Source organism: Corvus hawaiiensis, chromosome 4 (assembly GCF_020740725.1).
Source record: "Corvus hawaiiensis isolate bCorHaw1 chromosome 4, bCorHaw1.pri.cur, whole genome shotgun sequence".
Classification (NCBI taxonomy): Eukaryota; Metazoa; Chordata; class Aves; order Passeriformes; family Corvidae; genus Corvus; species Corvus hawaiiensis.
In genome coordinates this window covers 58,126,300-58,149,832 of record NC_063216.1, presented here as the reverse complement: position 1 = coordinate 58,149,832, position 23,533 = coordinate 58,126,300, and the positions used below count along the sequence as shown (strand labels likewise).

Genomic DNA, 23,533 nt, shown 5'->3' with positions numbered 1-23,533 from the left:
CGGGGAGAAGCAGGGATGCTGGCAAAACCAAGCAAACAAAATAGTTCAGGAAGAGTTATTTTAAAAACTGTCTGGATGGCTGAGTCCAAAGATTGGTGGTGAATAGACTCAAGTCCAGTCGGCAGCTAGTCATCAGTGGTGTTCCCCAGGGCTCAGCATCGGGGACAGTCCTGTTTAATGTCTTTGTCAGTAACATGAACAGGGTGATCAAGGGCACCCTCACTTTGCACACAACACCAAGCTGAGCAGGAGTGTTAATATCCTGGAGGGTAGAAAGGCTCTGTAGAGGGATATGGACAGGCTTGACTGATGGCCAAGGCCAAGTATATGAGGTTCAACAAGGTGAAGCGCAATTGGGTCGCAGCAACCCTATGCAGCGCTAGAGTCTGGGGGCAGAGTGGCTGGAAAGTGGCCCTGTGGAAAAGGACCTGGGGGTGCTGGTCAACAACAGCTGAACATGAGCCAGCGTGTGCTCAGAGGGCCAATGGCATCCTGGCTTGGATCAGAAATTGTTATCCTTGGCCAACAGGACAAGGGCAGTGATAATCCCCCAGTACTTGGCACTGGTGAAGCTGCACTTCAAATCTTGTGTTCAGTTTTGGTCCCCTCACTGCAAGAAACACAATGAAGTGCTGGAGGATGTCCAGAGAAGGACAGCTAAACTGATGAAGGATCTGGAGAACAAGTCTGATTAGGAGTGGATGAGGGAACTGAGATTGCTGAGCCTGGAGAAAAGGAAAATGAGCAGAGACTTTATTGCTCTCTACAGTTACCTCAAAAATTTCTTCATGGAAAGGGTTGTCAAGAACTAGAATAGGCTGCCTGAGGAAGTGGTTGAGTCACCATCCCTGGAGATATTTATAAGATATCTTATAAATGTGGCACTTAGGGATGTGGTTTAATGCTGGACTTCGGTCAGTGCTGAGTTAACAGTGGAACTCAATAACCGCCAATGGTCTTTTCCAAACGGATTCCATGATTCTATCATTTGTTCATAATCTTCCCTAAAACTACATATGGAGTGCTCTAGTCTTTGCTATTCCTTGAATGTGACACCTGCAAGCAGACCCCAGGGACCACCGTTTCCTGATCCCAGTGTCTGCATGCCATGGGATGGTGTGAGTGACCGAAGAAGGGCAGAAGGGACCAGCCATATCACAGCTCCATAAAGAGCCTTTTAAAGTGGTTCAGCATGAAAAGAGCTTCAACAGCTACATGCCACCTCCATGACCAGTCAAACCCCCATCAGATGTATAGGAACGGACAGAAGGAGTCCCTGTGTACAGAGCTATGATGGTCAAGGGCATTTGTGTATCCTAACAATGCAGACCAAGGGGTCAAAAACGTCCCTATCTCCATGTGGGAATTGTGAAGTGTAAAAGACGGAAACCCTGGATTTCCTCATCTTGTCAAGTATGACTGTTGTCATTTAAGTATTAAATTTGAAACAAATACAGGAAACAAGTACAAAGAATTATTGGAACAACTACAGACATTTTTGTTATTTTTGTTGCCACATTTGTCTCCAAATCTGCAGAGCTATTTGAATTAAATAGGAAAGAAGTAGCTCCCTGAGTCTTGGAAATAATAACAGCAAGTTTCCTATGGGCCTGCGTCTCATCCTTGACTGAGGTCCAAACTAAGATTTCCCAAGGCTAAGGCATGTACAGAAGACCTCTCCTGCACTGGTGCTCCAGCTTGCAGCATGACTCCCGTTTTTCTTGCCTTTTACTCAGCAGGTTGTTTCCATCAATCAGTAGACCTGAGACGGTTTCTGAAACCTGAGCCACTCTCAAGCGTCTGGCTGATATTTGCTGTCAGGGAAGGACAGGCAATCGCACAGACAAACAGACAGGGTTTTGCTCATATCTGTATGGTCAGCAAGGGCTTGAATGTCACTCCTACAATGGGAAATGCTGAAAAATCTGTTTACTGACTGTAACCCACCATCATCAGTAGTTCTGCTAGAGGGTGCATTTAGCAGCTGTCCCAGCCGTGCCACAGTGCAGCCCTGCAGCCCTGTTGGGGTAGGTGCCCCCCAGCACCTGACTGCAGCCTGGCAGCGCTGTGCCGCAGCCCTGCTCTCAGGGTCCCCTCGCAGAGCACAGCCAGCAGCATCACCCAGCAAGCATTGCTCTTCCTGACCACCTGCCAGATCTCAGCAACACCACATGCAAAACAAAAGGTGATTTATCTGCCTAAAATAGATTATAGGATAAAGGGTAAAACTAAACAGATAGCTTTTCATATTTGGCCTTACATCCATCTCTTTTCTTAAGCCAAATATTATCTCAGCCTGCAGGCTCGGGAGTGGAGGCCAATCTGACACGTGTTTGAAATGCCTCTTTGTCCACGTGTTTCTAGACGGATTTTTCCTTTGGGGAGTGGCTGCTAATGCAGGTACTGCCCACCTCCTCCTTAATACATACTTACCCTTTTTGCAAAGGTTAGCATCCCCTTGGACCCTCAGCTCTGTGCAGCTCAGCCTTGCCAGATCTGCAGTGAACCCTCTCCCTTACTTTCATTGTTTTTCTGGGTCTTATTTCACTTCACTTCAACATTTCCCTTTTTTCTTATCTGCACTCAGAATATGAAGCAAACTAAGGCATAATTTGTGAGGAATTTTTTCCCATTAATCTCTTTGTTCTATCCATTCAAAAATACCATAACTTCTCAATTAAATGTTAATAAAAATATCAGTATGTAAGAGTAAAATATGCATATGCTGTCCACATGTATTTAGGTTATATACGTATGTAGGTAAAATCTTTGCTATAGTAAAAAAATAGAGCTGAACACATTTAAAATAGAGTGGAAGGGTGGAAGAAACAACTGACTAAAGTGGTAAAGAACAACAAATTTGAAATATTGTTTGTTTTACTTGATATTGCAGTTTCACTTGATAGTTGGGAAATGGAGATCACAGGAGAGGTGCAACAATTGCCATGAGTCAGCAGCTGTTGATTCCCAGCATCTGACAAAGGATGCCTGTGTGTGTATATATATAATTCTGACGGAGAGGAGAATGACACCAGGATTTGCAGTCTAGCTCCTGCCAACCTTCTTCTGTGCCATACTAAACTTCTGCTAAAAATAAAAGCCCAGAGCAGCCTTGCTCTGTTGCCCTGAGCTCAGGGGGTGAGCATCTACATCAGGAGCCTTCCCAGGTCCTGCTCCTTCTTGGCAGCCAAGCCTCATCCCCAGCCACGCAGAAAATGTTCTGGGGGACAGAAGGAATGATGGGCTGCATCAGAAGAGGGGAAATTATAAGGAGACACATTTGGGTAAATAATTCAGAGAGATGCTTGTGCTTTGGTTTTATTTGAATTAAAAAGGAAACCAAGTCCTTCGTAGGAATTTGAGGGAGAGTGCTGTATTTTATGTAAAGCAGCATTTGCTTAGAGGTGGAGAGAAAGCTCAGCTGTCCCCAGCTTCTTATTACGTATCTAATAATAATAGTTTTATTTCAAATTTTATTCCTGATAAATATAATTCAGTTTCCAATGCATCAAGAAAGAAATGTCTCAGGAAATCCCAACAGGTATGTGGGTTGAAACTTGAATAAAATGTAGTACGTTCTCAGATACAGAACTGATCTGATTTGGGATTTATTTTCAAACTATTGACAAAATAATTTGAATGCATATTTCCTAATTAATTACCAAGTAGTTATTAACATCAGTGTTTAAAGACTTTAAGAAAAAGAAGAAGTCCTAATATATATTAAAACCCAGGTTTTATGCCATGTCACAAATGCATTTGAAACAATAAATATCTAAAAAACTCACGTTATTTAACAACTTGGGTAGCATAACAATTCTATCCAGAATATGCATTTATTAACAAAATTACTTTTAAGAGTTTTAGAAAAAAAAAATTCAACACTGCCTACAGAATAACTTCTTCTGCTTCACAGCTAGGAAAAAAAGGGTGAGAAGGAGTATGGGAATAATTTAGTATTACTCTGACTTTTAATAACCATTTTTAAAATAAATGTTGTCAGGTTAATTAGACGTGTGGACTGTGGGTTTCATTTCAAGGTCATACATGTATCTAGAACTGAATTTTGCTCCTGAGTCCAATTTATTTAAAGTTCATGTGAAGTAAGAGGGTTTATCAGAGTTCCAAGTCACATCATTGCCTAAAAATGCAAACAGGCACTTAACTGTTAAAAGCAGTTGAACTGATTTGGCCTCGTAGGACTAAGGGTTCATATCTGTAAAATTATGCAAATATTTAATTCTAATTTATTGGTTATTTCAGTGCAATGAGGCATCTAGATATCATTGGGCATAAGACTGATGGCACTGAACCAGGTCTACTACTTTTGAAAGTATTAGATAGTTCATTAAGCCCTTATGAACTTTCATAGAGCTGTCCCTTCAAGGGTTAAAGGATTAGGTCCCTCTCTTGCCTTTCTGAACACGATTAATCATAAATACTACATGTTTGATTTTATGGCTAGATAAACTACAAGTAAAACATACCTTGAACATATCTAGTTAACCATGAGACAGAATAAGCTGCCTCTCCCAGTTTTCTGTTTGGACAGGGACAAGTTGGGGGTGCTGGTACTGATTGTTAGATGCCTTTTTGTCAACGCTTATTACCAACACCTTTTTGGGGAACAGCACCCTGTTGTGGCAGGCTTTTGGTGAAGTCTGGCTGAAGCTAAGGATGCTCAGGTCCCCTCTGCCAGAAAAGTATTTGGTCCCTGTTGCCAGCACTCAGCCTCCAATCCAGAGTCATATCCACCTCCCTCAACCTGCCGGACCAAATCCAACATAACCCATGTATTTTGTTCAGAGACAACTGCAAACACAACCCCCAAATGCCAAAGAACACACACACACACAAATATATATATATATATACAAACTCTTTCAAGTAGGAGTGTCTCTGAAAAACATATGCACAACCTACGTGTGAGTGGCACTTCTGCTATGCAGGAAAGGACAGTGGGTGTGCACAGCTTTAGTGTGAAAAAAAGGTCATACCTGTGTATACCAGGGCAGTTACAAATCAGTCAACACCAATGTGAAGTTTGGGCGAGCAATCTGACCTCATCAGGAGAAAGATCAGGGGTTTAACAGTGTTACAAGGAAATTTTGCAATATGGTTAGAAGTTCTGTCCAAGGAACAGCTGATGCTTACTCTTAGTCTAACACAAATCATGAGAAATTCAAGACAACCCCCCTTCACTTTCCTTATGTTTTCTAAAGAACCCAAAAATCCACTTAAGACTGAACCTCCTACATCAATGCCTCTGCATTTCCACAAACGTTTAATTCCATAGGTAAATGTAAGGAGCCTGCCCCTCAGTAACATTCTCTGGATCTATCCAGTGGTTTGGCCAATCTTAGTTTCTAGGTATTCTTGCAAGGAGCTCCTGAGAACACATTTGGCATGCTGGGCCTTTGCACTCTGGGACCTTACTCTGGCGATGGTCATTTACAATAAAAACATAGAAGATGTGTTTAAACCTCGAAGCCTGAAAACATTTATAAGCTTATGACACTCAGAACATAGTTTTGCAGAAATAAATGCTTTATTAACAACTCTCACAAAATCAGCTGTGGTGTCTCAGCTCTTTGGACATCTATCAAACAGAGAAAAGTCGGGTCTGAGGATACAAGTTACCAGGTCTGAGATACTGATGTCTGAAGAGACACTTTACTCAAAGTTTTCCTCCTTTTTTTCTGTGATATTGCCATTATTTTGGCACTAGTTTAGAAAAAAATGTGTGGATTCACTTTTTTTATGAACACAGATTAATTTTCCTTGACACACTAAAGAGAGTTGGTAACCCAATCACACAGGAAGAGAATAAGGAACAGACCTTGCCCCAGTGAAACAGAGGAATGAAGCTATATTTAAAGTGCAAGGAAGAAGAAATGGAATTTATTGTTCAGCTTCATGCAGAGAGGTGGCTGACTCATAGGCCTGTGCGACTGACGGTACTTTCAGGCAACAGCAGGAGATAAATGAATAAGGAGAAAAAAAATGTCAATTTATATTGACTAAAGAGGAAGCTAAAGAACAGCCATGACTTCCCACATACTTCTGCATGGCACCTTTCTTCTGCTTCTATTGTATAGCCAGAAAGCAGAAGCTGAGGCCTGTGGCTAAGTCACATCTCATCAATTTTCATGTATTTTCTCATATGATAAGGAAGCAAGCAGGATCATTAAAAAACCTCAGGAGAGCAAGTTATTTCTTCATATTGAAATAGAAGATTTTTAACTGCACTAATAAGTACTTTTGAATGCTAATAGAAAATAATAAGACAGCAGTTAAGAAAAAACTTTTTTTTGTGAAAAATAAGTCTGCTTTTCTCTCTCTGTGTGTGTGTGTATGTGTGCATACAGAAGTGACAGTCAGAAACACACCGCTCACAAAATGCACCTCACATTTTAGACTCATTTTCTCAAGCCTGTGCTGTTACTTGGGTAAGAAGGGAGGGTAACAGTAATCTACTGATAAAACCAAGAATCTTGGTTTTTTGAAATTATTCAGTCCTTTTCTTTGTTGAACATTCACGTTCATGAAATCTTGTGAAGAGCTTGCTTGTCAGCTAGTAGAAATATCATAAATATAAATATTTGCAGAAGTGTTCACTTTGGTCATGCCCCCTGGCCTTTTAAAAGCTCTCTGTGTAGGAGAACTGAAAGAGGAAGGATTCTAAAAAGTGCTGAAGATGAAACAGGGATGGAGGAACAGAGAACCAGCACCCAGACCCCACTGGCAGTGCACACCTTTGCTACACCACCCTACAACAGATAGCAAACAGGTCATGTTCCTGGCACCACCAGACTGCTTGGGCTCAGCAGCCCTTTGCTCCAAAGAGGCATTCCCCACCGCAATCAGTGGTGGGGAAAAAGCCTCCTCAAGCCTCTGACACAAGCCCTTTCTAATAACCATCCTTCTAAAGTATGAACTTCCTTTCCAGCTTTTTTTTCTTCTTTGCAATGTTTTTTTCTCAATCCTTTCTGCTTTCTGTCTGATTGAGACTCCATCTTCACCAGGCAGATCACCTTAACCCTTCTACATTTAGCTTAGCGCAGCAAGATAAAAACTTACCCCAAACAATCAGATCTAGGTTAAAAAGAAAAAAACAACAAGTTTTCCATGAATTGTAGAGAGGAAAATAAGAGCAAAAACGCAAATGTTTTTCCTGGCTTGAAGGCCACAGTTTGGATCATGTACTCCTAAGGCTATCCAGATACAGAAGCTGTATTTTCCTGCCTTTGCTATGCCTTCCTCCTTTCCCTTCCTAACAGAGGGCTTTATTTTGATTTACAAGGAAGTATGATTCAATTTTAACTGTGAAATACAAAAGAAATTGTCTCAAATTAATACTTTCTTTTTTTTCACAGAAGAAGCATTAATTATGACTTTAAAGAATACCAAGAGAGGTTATTTCCTCTAAAATATGGTATAATATAAAAAACATGGTATTATAGAATTGAAATATTTAGAAATATGGTGTACTGATGTTTTTAATAAGATTTAACTCAAATTCAATTAAACACTCCTTTAAAAATCTTAATTTCAAAGCTTTTTCTGTTTCCTTTTTCCCTTCCCTCTATTTACCTCCTCTTTGTTACCATTTTAGTAAAAACGAAATGCCATTTTACTTCTTACATAACTAGTAAAATCTAAGGGCCTTGCCACATAAGCTCGACTCCAGATTTCAAGGAAGTAGTACAGTCATTTTCCATGAAATGTCGTGCCTCATCTTTAAAATAATTTTTGTTTTTCAAGGATAGGCGGCATATGCATGTGGGGAACTCCCATAAGGAACAGGAGAATCAACGTGCATGACGTAGGCTGGAACACATCCTCAGGCTTGCAGCTTGCCTAAACAAATGAGGTACGGAGTCATCAGACTGCTGTGAGTCACCAAGAATCCCACACTAATCCAACTTGAATTGAAGGATATCTTTTGACACCCACTGGGATGGTGACATGCTCCAGGTGGTGAATAACTTGTTCCCTCCGGAACGTGGGGTTACCACACGGATGACACTGTATCACCTGGCCAGGGTGCGAGCGCAGAACTACCTTGGGACAATGATTTGCTTCCCGGGTCAGAGGTGGAGTCATGCTTTGACACGGGCTGCTCATATTAGGGTTTCTACATTTCAGAAGAGTTTGTCAGGCAATAAAAATGCTTGAAAGCATTTCAGTTATTCACACTGCTGTTCGTACCCATGTGAAGGGAAGCAGTCTTGGCTTACACTCTCAAATAAGTCTTACAAGACTGCCTGAGAGATGTAGGAGGCTACATGTTTTGACTTTCAGTAGGAATCACTCACACAACTCATTTGAATGAAAGGTTGGGTTTTCCACCTTAAATAAAGACTAGGACTTCCATGATAAAACACAACATTACACCTCTATTCTTAGCAAAATAAAACATAGTCTCATCATGTGTTGTACTAGTAATGATGCACATGGTCAAGTTTGTCCAACATTTTTGCATCATTACACATTATTTTTAGGGTACTTGAACCCCAAATAAAAGCAGGGAGACACTCTATGCTCTTTTGCTCCCCTGCACTTTTTTGGGGTGACCACAGAGGAAGCAGCTACCAAGTGAGTGTGAGGGGAAGCAGACAGGGCAAACAACCAGAGCAAACAACCAGAAGATTCATGGAGAAGGTCGGGGCAAAGGCCAGGGCCTCCAGAGGGACCAGTGGAGATGAGCAAAGTGGAGCCAAGCATGGGGGCAGACAACTGCCAAGGGATTGCCCCTTTTCCCATTTCCTACTCTTTCAGCATCTGACTTCAAGATAATTTTATAGACAAAGTACTGCACAAACCATAGATATTTTTCTTTCCCTTTTATGTTTTCACCCATATAAGGTGAAAAGAATAATAAACCACAGTTACTATCTCAAAAGGTCATCTTCTGAAATGGCTCTAAAAAGAATCTTGTGAATGGGTCAGATGCGTTCTCAGCCACACACTGGCAGCCCCACTCTTCCTAAATTTCAGTTGTATCTGTGCAGATCACCAATCTTCAGTACACTTCCACAGATATAAAGGTTTGAAATTTGTTAACAATTGTTTTTATGGTACACAGAAAGAATGAGAAACCCACTCAGATGGAGCACCATGACTTGCTGAAGAGCTGGCAGTGACCATATGCACTAAAAGGCTATTTCTGTCACACAAATTAGCAAATACGTCCCTGAATTCAGGCAGGATGTGTCCTAGTCTTGTGCAGAGGGCCAACACAAGGACCATATGTCATTTAAATGCCATTTAAATGCTATTTTAAAGGCACTAGTAGGACTTCTCTGCTCCTTCACTCTTTCCATGTGGATTAATTTGGTAAAAGTCATTTTGATACCGTTTTCAAAGGAAAATTGTACTTTAAATTGAGGAAGTGGCACCATCTGGTGGGTGAAAATTAAAGTGTAACTCCTTTAGCAAGTGTAGTTGTTTTTCACTTTTCTTTCAATTCCCTGCCCGCCCGCCCCCCCCTTTGTTTTTTGGGTTTTTTTAGGTTCTCATAATTCTACAGAGTAGCCCTCTGAGTCTGAAAAATAATCATTGTTTCAGAAGACTTTAGCGCAAAACTGAGATCTATTATGCAAAAAATGCACACTATTATGATTACCTACCATGCTATACAGATTTCTAACACATTGGCTAATGTCACAGAAAGATTTTTGAAAAATCCTTTTGAGGTCAGCTCCATAAAATTAGAAAAAAAACATGTTCATCAAGAAAATAATGCTACATTTGCAGTGGCAATGTGTTATTCCAAGGAGTCAAAATTCTTCATATCCACATACAGATTTGTTTACAGATTTAAGCCTATAATTTAAGCTTCAATTAAATTATCCAAACTAGATTTAAGCATAATGTGTGGATTTGCCTTTACTCACGTGTTTTCAGGACCATTAGTAAAGTTCCTAAGAGTTTAAAGATAATAATATAGCTATATAGCAATTTACTTAAAAACAGATACCCCTGCCTTCACTCTTAGAATTTACAAATCGCAGAATTTTTTTTTTTAATACCTAAATTTCTTCTTCTAAAGAACTAGTCAGAATTGTCAGCAATCTACTGTGAAGATAGAAAAAAAGGATACTGTGGAAGCTGTTACCAGATTGTTTAATACGCAAACAGCTGCACAGCTAAGAGTAAATGTGTAGTGCTCAAGCTCATTTAAAGGAGTGCTCATAATTGCTGTCAGTCACCTCAGTGGGATTCACCTCTCTTTAGATATCACCAGTGCAAATGTCTATACCTGAGCAGGTCACCAAAGCTTGTTTTGAAGTATATAGGGAGTAAGAGTTGCTTTTAAGGTGCAGTTCATCTCATCCTGTACCAGACATCAGAAGTAGATCAGCTGACTCATACTTATTTCTCTTCTTTGGTTATAAAGGGAAAATAATGTGATTAGCATAGGTGCAGATAACTCCTGCAGTGATCTGCACACAGTCAAATGAATACTACCCCTTGTGCCTCACAGAAGGAACATTATCAAGATTTGTTGAGCTCTGTGGATATTTAATTCAGAACTCCAAATTATTTTAAACAGAGAATCTTAAATACATATTTCAAGAACAAGCTCTAAAAATAAAAAACAAATTAAGAGCCATTAAAAAAGCTTTATATAGGGCTACACATGCTGTGTCAGGAGGTTGGCATGATCCTCTGTGGTGAACCTACAAGGGGAACTGTATATTATACCACCAGTTGCTTTGCATTTAGAGGCACTTTCAATTCATTTTGCCTTTGCTAAGCATATGTAGAAAGCAACATTTAACAAAAGTTAATGGGTGAAGTAACAATAAGTGCTGTTTTTAATCACTGAAATACAACAGCACCATTTAAAAATGAAGCAGCGAAAGAATATAAAGAGATATACATATAGATATATAGATATCTATATACATATATATATGTATAAAGTTGTAAAGGCAAATCATAAGACAATGCTTCCACAAAAACTTATTTAGCAAGACCATAATTACCTAGAAAGGAGGCAACATAGATTAAAAGTGTTTATTGCAAACCAGCCCAATTATACAACTGTTGAGAAAAGATACCAGAACTTTGTGCAAAAAAACCATAATTTGGCAAGATAAACTTTGTAATTACATGTCCAGTGTTTAAGGAAAGTACAATTCCTAGGCCAGCACAAAGCCCTCTAAGAATTAAGGAGTTTGCCTGGGCTCTCTGGCTCCATGTTTGTATGGAAGCAATTGCACAGACCAAAACCATTATGGAAATACTGCCTTAGGCAAGGCAAGAACCTGGTTGACCCTTTGGCCAGTTATTGAACTGAAGCTCTTTTGATGTTAGAAGCAGTCTGGCTCATCTAAATGCCAGCCACTCCACCCACCTTTTCATCTCCTGCTGTGCTTCTTCAGTTGAAAATGTCACCAAGATTACAAACTGTTCCTGCACTATCATGGGCCTGACAGCAAGTGTGATGCCTTTCCCCAAATCTCTGTTCCTGCCATTGGCATCCCATCCTCACAGAATTAAGGGCATAACTTCAGTGGAAAATCCTCTGAACATTAAACTTTGCCTCATCAATTTGAACACAATTTCGAGTGAGCCTGAGAGAACCCAGAGCCTTTTCTGTAACTGCAGAAGGCATTGCCACCATCAGTTGGTATACTGATTGCCATGCTAATTGTCACATTCTCTACACTTCCTTGATGTGCCTGTACTAGAATGAGCAACACCTTATTATAGTTTCTCTTTCTCAGTATTTTTGTTCGGACAAAGTGAGAGACCAGTAGAAACACTGGAAACAAACATATTATTATGAAAGGGAAGCCATCAGAAGATTTATCCAGATTTATTTCATCAAGATTTATCAATCAAGAATGATTTTTGTAAACATTCTAATATGGCACAAAAAAAGCAGAATAATTTGAAATTTCTTCATTAAATAATCATACATTTAAAAAATCTTAATGATCAAGTCTCTGTATCTTCACTGTCTGTAATTAAACTCAAGAGAAGCGTAAGACTTCTTGCTAATAAACTAAAAAGAGATTTCATAGAATAATTTAGAATTTTAAGTCAGCGGTGGCTGAAAAGAGAATACAAAAGAGTTGAGTACTGAGCCATGGCTGGTTTTGGGTCTGGAAATATTCCCACACCTTTTCTTAGTAAAAACCTCATCTACCTTGCTGCAGGTAAGACTACACACTGGAGAACCAGCCATGTTTGCAGTGCCCTTGAATTCCCATACATCTGTTGAACTCAACATGCACCCACTACAATCTCTTTGATTCATTGTAAATGTTTACCATAGGAAGAGATTTACATTTATAGGCTAACTGCTTACAAAACTCGCAAATACATCAGGACTTTGAGAGTGGGAGGTTTTCCACATGACTTTGGATTCAAATTATCTTGCATGACCAGCAGTTATTTCAAAAATCAATGTGAAGAAGCAGAGCTATTCAAAACTTTCCAGTAAAATGCATCTTGGAAATCCTGCCTGTCCTGAGGCCCCGGGCTATAAAACCTCATGCAGACAGAAAAGCCACATTAAAAGTTCAATTATAGCCTTTGCTGCTGTAGAAGTTCCAGTATAAAATGCATTGGAAAGGCCAAAGACAAATGATGCTCTACAAGACTGTTGAATGTAAATGGTTCTTCTCTCACGAGAGTTTTCCTCTACCCAAGTGGTCAGGTTGCATCCTTGTTGGAATAGAACTGCAGGATAAAAAAAATCTGTGACTCTATATGAACAAATAATGCACACATATATATATATATATAAAATACATACATACATATACACACATGAATGCTCCCATCTCTGCAATACATGGCAATTTTAATGAAACCAACTGTAAATAACTGTGCTGCTCTCTGGATTGTGGGCTGCCATGAGACATAGAGTGATAGAGACCTGTAAAGTGCATGTTTTGCTGGAGGGAGGGAGCTTACAGCTGGTGGGAAATTATTGCTAATCTTAGAGAGTATATTATGGTTGATTAACTTTATGGACTGCATTGGTTAATTGATGGTTTTGTTTCCAAATACTTGGAATCTCTGATTCCTGGCTCAGAAGAATGTGTTTAAACACAGCTCTCTTGTGTAGATTGTTTACTGGGTTTTGTTCATTTGCTTGTTCAAACTTTTGGCATAACTTTAGCTATTCAGTTTTACTGAGAGAAAAACATATGTACAGCAAAGCACAGACTTTGATCTTTTATTAGTGGCTGCTTTTGAGGAAGAAGATAAAGTTAGAGCAGCTGATCACTAGCAGTAAACAGTAATTTGCTTTAAATTAACAAACAAGAAATAGCATGTAGAAGTGGATGTTGACAAAAATTATTGCTACAAGACAGAAAATGTTAATAGTAACACTCTTGAACAGTGGCAGGGCCTCACTGCATTTCTCCTTCGGCACTCCTGTCTTCTGAGAAGCACAGTGCTGAGCTGCATGGGGTTTGTGTCCACACACGTAGCTTGCAACCACCTTGCAATGCCCTTCCCCAGGAAGTTACTACCAGTGCCAGATCTTAAGCAATCTAGAGGTTGTGATAGCAGGAGGCTGAAAACAAGATATAACTTGCACAGCACCATGTGCCTGACCTGATGTCACAAAGGATTATACTGGGAGTGGTGGTTTTTAAGCTCACGTAGCTGTGTAGGCTTTGAGAACCGCTCTGAGAATTGCCACCATCAAGAAGCATCTGTGTCCAAAAACCTCACCATGAGCCCAGCCCAGCAACCAGGGGCAGCTTCACAAAATTGTGATCACACACTGGCATTTATGAGTGCTCGGATTCAAGGAGAACAGGGATGCTACAAACTCCCAAAACACCTGCTGGTGATGCCTTCTCTGTTGTTCCAGAAAGCTGTCCAACATCTTTACATATCCTCTTTTTAGAATTCTTCCTTTGCATCATTACAATATCATCTGTGATCTCCCTAGTTTTCTCTTTCATGTGTATGCTCAGCATTCCAAGTGGGTTGACTGGCATTACACTTGCAAATTACTTTAGATATGGGAAACAGTTATTTCCCCTATGCATTATTTTTTTTGTGACAAGAGTGGTGTTTGAATTTTTTAATAATTTTGAACACATTTACATTTTCCACTTATAGGTTACCCAGAGGTTATAAGGGTAAAAACTCAAAATGAAGCCAAACTAATAGTTATGGGAGACAAAGTTGATGAAACCACAAAGTAAGTTTAGAGGACATTATTTTTTTGTAAATCTTGGACATTCAGAATACAGGCCAGGAAGTATTGTGATAGGTATTTTCATTTTACTAAAATACTTGTTTCAAGTGATATTTGCAAGAGCAATATCCAGCTCTAATGAGATATTGAAATAAACCCAACCATTTTTATTTACGTGGCCATTGCTTTATTCCTGTGGGAAAACATCATTTAGGTAATTGCTGCTGGCTGATGGGCTCTGCACCATTAGATATCCTGTCCTCCTGATGGAATACTACAGGTGTTCCAGCCACGCAGTTCCCAACCATATAGGTTCTCACAGCTACATAGACTCTCTACAAGCCATTCTCTGAGATACTGCACCTTAGTGCCCCCACACCCAGTGAAGGAAATTCATCCCTCAGCGTTTATAGAAGTGTATTGTTTAATAGGATTGCATTTAAATTTCTATAAAGGTTGTCAATCCAATGCTTATGACTCACAATGGAAAATTCCTCCCAGAGAGACTTTATTTAACCACTGACTTCTAGATTCAGAGAATAAGCAGTGTACTGCAAAGAGAGGTTATAAACTTTTCTTTCTTTTAAATTAACCAGCAATCAGTTCTGGCTTCAGAAGTTTTATTACTTTTTATTAAATGCAGTAGAGATTGTCTGTTATTGGAAAATGCTAAATAGAATGAAAAAGCTTTTTGACGAAACCCATTACACATATTTTATCATGTGTTTTCTATTCAAAGCAATTTCACTGCTGTAGACAAAACAGAGACTTAAATTAATATTTGACAGATTTGTTTAGAAGCTACTCTTCTTCAACAGACCCCAAAACATTATTAGTTTTAGACAACCTCAGACAGAAGGATTTAAAACTCCTTCCATAGCAGTGATTGGGTTTATTATTACTTTTTAGACAGCAAGATATCTAAAAGACAAAGATGAACAGAAACACTAAAGGGATTTTCTGAATTATTGAGTCCTGTCCTTTGGTGTTAAAAGCAGCACTGTATAGAATCACTTTGTCTTGAGCTCCAGCTTTAAAGCAGTGTAATCTTTTTGTCTCCACTTAATTCTGTTGGAGATATGTTACAGACTGTCCTCATAATTAGGAATCTGTAAATGTCTCTAGAAGTGTATCTTATTATATTCTAAACACTTTTCTGGAACTAACATCACCCTTTACTTTAAAAAATATATATTTCCTCCCTGTTGCTTATAAAGTCCTTCAGCGCCTGAAAAATGACAATGCAGTCACTGTTGATTGATAAGAAACTACAATTTCTGTTCTGTAGGAACAGAAATTATATCAAGTCAACAGAAATTATACCTATTCATTGATCACGAAGTATACTGTACTTAAATTGTTACATCTTTTCTTTGGTCTTCTGCCATTTTGTTTTACCAAGATACCTCATCTCCTCTTTCCTATTCTCCCAGACATGCTATCTGTCCTCTGAACCTGTCCCAATCTAAATAATTCTTCCAGGAAATAGGCAGAGAGAATCATACACATTATTCCTAATTAGTGCTTTAGGGCCTTGCACAATGGCACTGATGCCTCCCCAGCTTTAGAGGGAATCTCTCACCAGGAGTGCCAGGGACCTGCATTCACCTTTCCAAGGCAACATTGCCAGGGCAACTCCCAACCACTCCCATATCTCCCCTTCAGTCATGCTCAACTCAGACACTTAAGCACAGCTGCTTTTACTACTCAGTTTCATCTCATTTCTGAAACTCATCCTCAAAGCCACTGTGCTCTTTCTGTCTAATGTTCTAATCCTCCTCATATCTGAACACGATAAATAATGGATAAAAACAGCTCATACTGCAAAATTAAGCAGAATGCAGGTTATGGGTTGCATCATATTTGAAGTAAACCACAAATGGTTATAGACTTTGGCAAATACCCTGTATATTCAAGAACAATTGAGTGAGTTATTATTTCATTTTAAAAAAACCCAACAGTGTAAATATGAATTGATTTTTGTCTTCTCTTATGAAAGTTTAGAGTTCATGCTTTTGTTTTAGTCCATCTTCTTTATACTATTCCTTAGACAAACACTGGGTTATTTCAGTGTGAAGGAAGTCTCTGCATGACACAGGCCTGGGTAATATTCTCTTTTCAGCCTTGACCTTGCACATGGAAAGAACCAGAGAAAGGAGAAGCATAGATGCAGTGCAGCAGTTGAATACACCTAAACCTGCTCTGGAGATTGGAACTATGATTCAGTTATACTTGAACAGAGATTTTGGGTTACAGAACACCATAAAGCTTAAAAGACCATTCATATTCCCACAGAGTTATGCTACATTTAGAACAATGAGTTATGCTATATATATAACTATATAGAAAAGCAGGTTAATTCATTTCCTGTTACATGTTGCTAATCTAGATGACATTCAAAAGCAGAACAGAATATCTAAAGGCTGCCTCTTCTGCCATTAAATGTTTCTCATGTTTTCTTGTTCTTATCGTTCTAATTAGTAGAAATAAAACCACCTATCAAAAATAATAGTCATAATGTATCTTCATGGGAATAATCTTATATTGCCTATATGTGAAATATACCTCAGCCTACTGCAATGTGTAGGCAGAGTCAAAATAGCATAAAAATCTTACGGAGCTTTATTCCATCTGAATTGAACAAATTACTTTCTACCACAGTTAAAAATGGCTTAGCTTTTAGAAGTTTAGTGAAAAATTAAACCCCCCCACCTTAAGCAAACACTGCAGGCTATGCTTATGGAAAATTATCCTCACGTTAATCAGCTGTACATGCTGACAAACTTGTTCTTTTCTGGTTGCCTAGCTGTGTACCAACCTCCTCTGGCTCCCCGCCATGACCTCTGCTATAGCAGTAGCAAGTATGTTCTCAGAAAGCCTTATTAGCTGTGCTGTAGTTTTCTAGTTATTGAACAGCAACTCATTGTACTTTAATTTTTGTGAGAGTATTTTAAATAAAAATGCTTCATTTCATCTTTTAAATAGACACAAGAAAATTCAAGGTCAAGAAAGCTAACTGGACAAAACAGGTCAGCGTTACATGTTATGCTGTTGCAGCAAACACTACAAAACCAAATCTACATTTCAAAATGGTAGGTCGGAAGCTGTCTCATATATACACATATAATTTTAACACATGTAATGATAGGCTTGGAGAACTATGACATCTACAAAGAAAACTTACACATCTTCCAACATTTACTGTCACAAAGTAAAAACTGAACTAAATTTCACTACTTCAGGCTGTAGCACACAGAATCAGTATTTATTAAAGACTGGTTAGTTTTAGGAGGGGGACTGCTGTGGATATTCTTCAAGTTTAACATTTCCTCCCTCCAGATCAGCCACTGGGTTCTCATACATGTTTAAAAGGCAGTTGGGTACCAAAACTATACAGGGCTTCAAGCAATGCTATGCTACACATATACCAGTATTTTAGTTATAAAAGAAAAAATCAGGTAAGTTTGTTCTTATTGGACAACTTCTCCTTCAGGCAGAGTTGGCGACCATGAGCAAAGTATATATCCACATAATGCAATGACGTAATTTGTATGTGCAATCCTAACATACCATGGGAAGAGTCCTTAATTGAAAGTAATAATAGGGTCCTCACGAATATACCAATTAAAATAACTTGGTTGTCTGTGCTAAATTCCAGATAGTCCTAAGGTCTTAATGAAATTTAACTGTCTTTACTTACTAGAATGCAAGTAAAAAAAAAAAAGAAGTACTTTTAGACTTAATTCTCTCAGAGATGAAACAACTGGACAGACTACAGATTTTCTTACTGATGGATCATATGCACTAAGCAACATAGTTTTGAATAAACAATTAATTAATAGTTTTCATCCATCTTCTCAAGACAGTTTGAAGCATGTTCAATTTTATTTTGATTATATGTTAGAACTCCTACAGCATACATTTGTTAAGATTTTAGATTTTTTAAGTATATTATCTTTTTCCTATAAAAACAATATAATTCACTGTACCAGTTGCTCTAGTTGGCCTGCAGCTTATATAAGTAACCTCCCCAAACACAAAAATCAGGCTGATCAAGATATGCATGTTCTCAATCTTGCTTTATGAGGTGGAGCCATGCACCTGCAAGAACACTGATGCATAAAGACTGTTCTCTTTTCCCCCTCCCCCCCAAATATTTGCTTCAACTGGCAAAACCCACACAGAAGCAAGACAATTAAAGAAGTACCAGAGAGAGTATGATGCAACAGAGAAGCACCAGGTCTGGACTCAAATCTGCCCTTTGACAGGATCTCAGTCTTTGGCCTCCAGGAGAGCAGCAGCAGCAGAGCAGGACTGGCAGGCCACGGCCAGCCCTGACACACCACAGGGCTGCAGTAAGGAATTGCTGGTGTGAGCCCCAGCACAACCTCAACACAGAACAAAGGTGTAGTTCATGCCTATTCCTTAAGGTTGTTATGTGCCAGAGAGAGAATTAAAGAAAAAAAAGAAAATCTAAAAAAAAAGAAATAAAAACTATGTAAAAGTTATTAAGTCATCCATCAGGATCCAAAAAGCAATTGTTGCTGAGTGGCATTACATATTTGCCAGTTGCTCATTGACCTGTTGGGAGTAAACTATTGACCTCAAGGCAGATTTTAGAGGGCAAGTATGTACTTTGTTCTTAGCACTTACAGTAAAAAGGGTGGATTTTGAATGCACTTGCCTGTGCTTCCCTCCTCTCAGTAAGATGAGGCTTCCTGGTCAGAACCATGCTGATCAGGGTGGGAGGTCAGTCACGCTGCAAATAAGAACCGACGTTTCAAAGCCAGAGCAAGATTTTTGTTGTTAAGGAAATGTGCTCTAACAACGGATTTGCAGATCACAGTAAGGAAAGAACATGTTTTTCTTTTGCTTTTTTTTAACTGGTGAAGTTCTTGAGCTCCATGGTGGCTGACTAATGGCTGAAGGGGGGTTTCATTATACTGAATTCAAAAATTGTCAGGAAACTTACAGGAAGGAATAAATATTCCTTGTAATACCTGTGAATAAAACAAGACTGACTTACTTACTCCACTCATGGTCATTGCTGAGTGTAAAACTCAAGAAGTCATACCTCTGCTGAGGTATAAACCAAGCAAAGAGAATAAAAAGAGTGTTTCAACCAACCGTGCGCCATACAATTTTGAAGACAAGCTCTAATGCAAGGCTAGATGCTACCTGGACTGGGGAAAGAAAAATGTTTTCCTCTAATTTGCAGAGCACCTACAGAACTGTTGCACAGTTGCTGTAGGCAATGATGAATAAGTAAGAGGAGAGAAAGGATGCCTCAAATTCCAGCATGTCCATCTTCCTCATAGTCTTGAAAAGGAGAGCGATACAGTCTGATGCTTCAGGCCACAAAGGAATTGCTGAGGAGCTCTTGAAAAGAGCGAGATCTCCCCATAACTCAAAAGTACAATTCTATATCCAAAGCAAAATCAGTATTATCCTTTGTTGAGTAAAATGGAAGGGCACAAATTACTTTTCAAGTAAGCAGTATGATGTCCAAAATGAGGGCTAGAAAAGATTCAGCAAACAAAAAGATATATACAATGGGCACTACAGGAAAAGTTCTAGCTGGCACCTAAGACAGGATTCGTGCAAGAAATGAAAGAACTTACTGTCCCACAGCACTGGTTCTCAGGCTGCAGTCTGCTCACTCTTGCGGCAAGGACACACTGCTGCACGGCCTGCCCACCAAGGGGGAAGCTTCTTCCTACATCTGCATGGAATCAGCAGAGGCTTTACTGACCAATTAATATAAAACTTGTCATCTTTTGTTGCTAATTCATGTCCTTCTGTTATTGAAACCTACAGCATACAAATTCAATACAGAGAAAATAAAACACCATAGGTTTGATCCTCTTTCTTCCAGACTATTCCTCACCTGAAACAGATAATGCAAAATCTCTGAGAAAGGAAATGCAGTGACTGAATCTGAAACCAACCCTACATGATTCAGTTACCTCCAGAGGGGGTACCTCTCAGGGCTGTGATTCCTAAACTTTTAAAGGCTCAGAACACAGAGAGTAGAAGTGAACGAGGTTATTATCAGTGAAATAACTAATATGTTATTTGACATCAATTCAGTAACAGTGCAAATCCAATCCTCTTCAATGGAGTCTCTTGAGAAAAATGCGATTTACTCAAAAAAGAGAACTTGTGTCTTCACAGCTGCAAACCCACTTCCAACCACAAAGACACTTCCTTATTTTCAGTTACCACAAGCGGTTTTGCAGTGAGCAGACTGGTATTTTCTACAGGCCCAACCGAAAAGGGTATTGAGGGAAAGACGCTTTTCTTCCCTTTTCTTCATTCCCAGGCTGCCCTGTTGACATACCCCTCCTGTGTGGTCACAGTAATCACAGCTCTCACTCCTGAGCTCCCCCGGCCATGCTCTTGTGGTCGCTACAGCGAGGTTTGCCCTTGTCCCAGACCATTCCACTTGTCACTGTGAATGTCATGAGATGGAAGAGATGGTAGGAATTTTTTTTTTCCCTATGGAAAGGCATATTCTCTGTTACCCTTGCTTGTTCTTTGGTGTAATCAACTGTCTCTTCATTTTATGGAAAACAAGAAAACCAAACCATGACCTAAAATCAGGACTGTGACAAGATCAAGATTTGGGAAACGCAGTGATGCTACTAAAAAAAAATAAATCCTTGGATAACTATTTCTTTTTTCATTTATATAGTTCAGTCATTAATAAAATCTTGAATTATGATTCATAGCACTAGAAAAATGAACTTTAGATAGAAAGTTTTCCTCACATTCTTACTCCATTTTCAATTGTAGAATGTTACTTCTGAAATTGTGTGAATATTTAAACTGTGAAACTCAAAGTATGAACTACTACTGTAGAGGTTCACATTTAAAGACAAAATTCGATTTTCTGTCAAAGGTAACTGACAAGGATAATAAAATCTATTTATTGAGTAAGTATTTATAATACAGATCTTTAAAATCATGGCACTTGCTTATATTGATACAGATTATGCAATTTCCAATGTATTTTAGTACCCAGGTGCTATGAGCTGGTATCCTGAAATGGAAAAATATGAAAGAAGAACATACTCCCAAGAAGATCATAGACATCAGCAATGGGTATCACAATTTGAACCCTAAGGAGCACAGTGAAAAATTCAGAGGACTGCCTCCAATAAACAGCAATTGCCCTAAGTCAGCAAGAGCAGTCCAATTCCTTTAAAATACAGACAGGTAACTCTACTTGGTGGCTTTCCTTGAGAGAACTTTGCTTCAAACTGAGTGTTGTATGCAGAAATAGCAGGGTTTTGCTGAAATTACTGCAAACATAAATATCAAAGGCAAAGATCTATTTTTCAGTGGATCCCTTGGATGTATTGACAAATACTGGTATTTCCCTTTCCCTTCAGGACTTGCTGCTTAGCCATGACACAAAAACAGAAACAGCTTTTGCATAATTAATGAAACACAGGGGCTGAAAATAGACCTCTTTTCTTCCCTTTCCTGGCTACCCTTATTAAAAAAGCAAACAAAATCCTAAGAATAGAGCCTGAAGATTAAAAGGCCCTTAAGAATAGCTACCAGCCTACTGGTCTGAAAAGAACAGTATGAAGCAAAATGCATCACCTGTAACACCCAGGCAATATGGCAAGATCTACACAGGAACAATCATCAAAAATTTTTAGAGAGAAAAAATAATCAAGGAATACAAGTGATTAAAAGATGAGGACAGTACCCATTGAAGGCATACTATATTTTTGGTTATTTACACCACCAGCAAGAGGCATGTAAATTTCCTCAAAATCGCTTCGGCTATACAATAATTGTTTGGTTTATGTAGTACAAAAACCCCAAACAAACAAACAAACCTCAAAAAAACCAAAACCCACAAGAAACCTCACCAAAAATCCCACAAAATACCTTCTTGCAAAGTGCTGCCAAGTGTTTCATCTTTTTACGTATATTTGCAATGAAAGAAATGCTGCCAATATTCTATAGCTAAAATATTTCCCATTCTGCTAAAAATACACACATACTTACACAGAAAGTGTATATTTTACAGGAAGTGCGTAAAACTGAAGAACCTAGGATTGCTGAGAAGTACTTTGGAAGCACTTGGTTCCTACTGGTTTTCCTTTACACTGAGACTCACGCCACTTCTGAGAGACCTGCAGATTTAGGAATCCTGCATATGCATGCATTTTAAACTATTTTTATGGTGTAAAATCAGGATTTTCTTCCATATTCTTCCTTGCTTACACTTTTGGACACAGTTACAAGCTCTTAAGTACAGGCAAAAGGGCCTGCAAGTAGAGCAGAAGGGGCTGCCATCTGTCCTCGCCTGATCTTCATATAAAGACTTGTGTTCCCAGGTTTTCCTCCAGTCTTCCCTAGTTCCTTTCCTTTTGTACTTCTTCAGTTCTCCTCCACAATGCACAGTAAACTACAATGCAGGGATTGCTTTAGCACCTTCCACATGGACAATTAATTTATCAGAGGATGAGACGCCAACACATTCTCCACCTAAAACCACAGAAAACTAGCAAGGTGCTCACTTTGATATCTGTTTTTCACCTTTGCACGTGAGAAACACGAACATTTCTTTTGTGCAGCTGAAAGCTGGGTATAAGCAGCAGTGCTCTGGGTCTTTGGGTTTTGAAAGGTCTTCAACCTTCATCGCAGCTAGTTGCCTTCACATGGAGAGAAGCAGGGGGAAGCAAAATCTAGCTGACAAAGGCTGTTGATTGTATACCTGATTTCTCCTAAGCAGCTGGCCTCTGGAGAGCCTGAAATATCTACTATTTTGAGGTGTTTCACCTCAGACTGTGGCAGGCAATGTTTGGCCGGGTTTGCCCGGCCTCCCCGCTGACTGAGAACAGTGACACCCCGGCCGGGCAATCTGCGCGGCCAACAAGCTTCCTTTCTGCTACAAAACGAGAAAAGACTTTTTGAGTTACAAATTACATCGGGTTCTACTGACAGCTGAAGGGCTTCCAGCACACGCTGGTTCCCGCATCCCCGCGGGCGGCCCGGATACCCCGCGCTCAGGCGATGTTGTCGGGGCCCCTTCGCGCTCCGGGCGATTCCCTCACAGACCCGGGCTCCCCACGACCTCGGCCCGCAGCACCGGGCGGCACCGCCCCTCGCGGCGCTCCAGCGGTTCCCACGGCTCCGGGACAGCGGCCGCGTCCCTACGGCAGCGACCGCTTCTCCTTTTCGTCATCTTGTCTTTTTTTTTTTCTTCGTGCTCTGATCATCCTTCCCCTCCTCCTCTCGCCCCCGCTGGCCGCCCCTGCCCAGCACCGCCCGGCCCGGCAGGTACCGAGGGGGCGGGCGCGGAAGGCGACGCCCTCCCCTCCCCCCCGC

The 23,533-nt window shown here is 39.7% G+C and overlaps 1 long non-coding RNA gene across 1 annotated transcript; it reads right to left on the bottom strand.

Moving 5' to 3' along the window:
- Positions 1-11,012: 11,012 nt before the first annotated feature.
- LOC125324570 lies at positions 11,013-23,487 on the bottom strand. Its single transcript, XR_007203038.1, has 3 exons — positions 22,208-23,487; positions 19,804-19,904; positions 11,013-12,699 (listed from the first exon to the last, which is right to left on the bottom strand). It is a non-coding gene; the product is annotated as an uncharacterized LOC125324570 (long non-coding RNA).
- Positions 23,488-23,533: the final 46 nt, after the last annotated feature.